Raw genomic sequence first — 2954 nt, 5'->3', positions numbered from 1 at the left:
AAGCAAAGTCTCATGTCAGACGTGAATGGCCCAAGTCAGTCGTAAGCCGTAATAGCCGATACTAAAAATAATTTCATTAGTATCACCAAGTGCCGTTTTTCATTTTCCAACTATTTACATTCAACGTTTGCAACTAACATAAGGTTCGTTCGCGTAGCTGTTAATTGTTCATGTTTAACCAAAACTTACAGGTTTTTGCGTTCGCGTACGAAAAAACTTGCAAAGTAGGGGAAATTGAGAGAGCAAAGTGACATTTCATTTTGAGGGGAAGCTGTTAGTTTCTGTTGGAAAAATTTTTGCCAACAGCAATTTGCCAATAGGGAAACAGCTGATCAAAAACAGCTGGTTGGCATTTACGCAAATCACAAAATTTAATTTGATGGTTTGGAAGATAAAAATTACAAAATGCGACTAATTAAACTTGTAAGAAATAAGTAGTTATTTGTTTAATCAATAAACTGTGTCAGTATAACACTTTGCGATGACTTTTCGTACGTTTTAAATTTTACACTTTTGTATGTAAACAAAAATTATATCAGCTGTTCGTCTAACTTGCAAGTTTCTGCAAATTTTCTGTTCGCGTACTATTTTGGATATTTCTCTCTTGTGAGCGAACAGATGACATTTCGCCGGAATTTGGCAGTTGGTTGGTTTCTGTTGGAGATTTTAAACGAACGCACCTATAGTTGTGAACGTTTGGCGCGATCTGCACTCGTACCATTTTGTTGCATTTTTTGCTGAATTTTTTGCTGTTTAATATGTATTACAAATGTAAATTACAGAAATATTAGTTCTTCTTTTAAACTATGGAAAATGGCGAATCGATTCCTCAGAGAAGAAATCAAACAAAAAACCGGCCCAAACGCGAAGAAAAAATAAATTTTAGAAAAAATGGTTGAATAATTACAATTGGATTAGGCAGACTCCAAATTCTTTTGAGGCAAGATGCATAATATGCTGCGTAAATTTTTCTGTTTCAAACGCGGGAATAACGGACTTAAAGAAGCATATGCAATCTTCAAAACATTGTTATATAGTTATATTTTTTAATTTTTTATCGCTTGTGAAAAAGTATATGAAACATGTACATTTAAACTAATGCTGTCAAAGAAAATCTTGTACGTTGTATACAGTGACTCAAACAGGTGTTCAAGTATTGATTTTTTTAATATTCTATATCTATTTATTTTCCAAATATGTTATTTCTATTAAAAGCTTGGACACTATTTTTATAAAAAAAAAATTACTTGAAAAACATTGTATAAGTATTTCATAAAATTGGGTATGTTTTTATTTTGTAGCAAAATTAATGTGCTGTTAATAAATTCGATTTTCCACGAAATGTACTGATTTTTCGGTAAAAGGATCTGGCAACCCTAATGCTAGTGGTTGTGCCGGAAGCTCGCAAAACTCCCCAAATGCTGCTAAATGTAGTGAAACCTGTTAAAAAGAATATAATTAGTAATATTGTGTTTAAACACATTATTCTTAACAAAATTTGCTAATTGCTTGTGGGCGATGCTCATAAATTTGTTTGTTTACATTTGTTCAATTTTCATTTTGACGTTTCTTCTCATTTGACAATCAATGTTGCCAGCAACATTTCACGGCAAGCCAAATGCATGTTGCTGGCGAAATTTCACGGCTATGAAGTCAGGGCTCGAATCGTAACATACGATCTCGTATTACTCGTCACGTAAAAACACACTTTTCGGATCATAACATACGTGAACGAATTGCTTATATCGTAATTCGGTGTGATGACATACGTAGTCTGTTCCAATAGCAGTCCGGTTTACAGGATTTAGTCAGAACTTACAGGAAGTCGTTCCTATTGACATAAAACCTGTAAGTGGGAACACATTTGAGAGAGTAACTGAGCAAATGTTCCTAGTCAGAAGTTACAGGATTTAGTCCGGAGTTTTTTTTCCTGTAAGTTCATGAAAAGTGTCAAACGATCAGCTGATTTGCATGTGCAAGCAAAAACAAACAGCGGTGAAAGCAAGGTACCCTATATTTGTAAAAAAAAATGGAATTAAACAACGAAATGTTTGAATATGTATAGATTTTAATAATTATTTAGTGATATTTCAGCTAAATCAGTGTTGTACAAATGACATGTAAACAAACCGACTGACGTTTTTACAGGAAATAGTGCTTTTTGCGTTCCTATGCACTTCTGAATCTGTTCTCCTTTTACTCTCATTTGAGAGAGTAAAATTGTAGTTTGACAGTTCCACAGGTTTTAGTCCGAAGTTCAAAGGAACAGACTAACGGTAACGAGTGACGAGCGTACTCGTTCGGTCGAAATGTCATTCGAGCACAAACTAGTTGCGATCCCGTACGAGTCCGGACTAGTCAGAAACAGTCAGAATCAGTCAGATTTTACTGGAAATCGATCCCGTACTCGGTTCTCTGACTATTGAGAGGACAAAAAAGAGAGTAAATACGGTTCCCTCTCTGTCAGAAGTTACTAGTTTTAGTCCGAGAATTTTTTGCTGGTAAATGTGTCAAACGATCAGCTGTAGTGTGTTTGGCAACCAAATTGTAAACAAAAGAAAAGTGCACTCTGCTAATTCATGTTGAAAAGTATTTAATTACTTGTTGAAGTGGATTCTAATGAATTTGAAAGTATTTTTGGCTATTTAAACGTGTGAGCTGAGTGTGTTTACATACAAAATAAGCAAAAATTTACAACCAAAATTTGGAGGTTATGTTGAAGTTGACAGAAGTTACCATTTTTTACTAGAAAGCGATCCCGTAGTTTTCAATGTTACTCTCTCGCTCTGAGCGAATTTTTATTTTTTGACAGTTTTACTAGTCCGAGTCCGAGGAATACGGGATTGCACCTACTATCAATCGAGTTGGAACAAATTTAAACAACAATGCAAGTATATTGTTAAAAAGTGTGTATAAATAAAGTTGTTAACTACTTTTATTATTATAGGACAAAT

Source organism: Rhagoletis pomonella, unplaced genomic scaffold (assembly GCF_013731165.1).
Source record: "Rhagoletis pomonella isolate Grant_MI unplaced genomic scaffold, Rhpom_1.0 Rhpom_scaffold_00001, whole genome shotgun sequence".
Taxonomy (NCBI): domain Eukaryota; kingdom Metazoa; phylum Arthropoda; class Insecta; order Diptera; family Tephritidae; genus Rhagoletis; species Rhagoletis pomonella.
The sequence above is the reverse complement of the archived record's forward strand: the minus strand, read 5'-3'. Positions refer to the sequence as shown.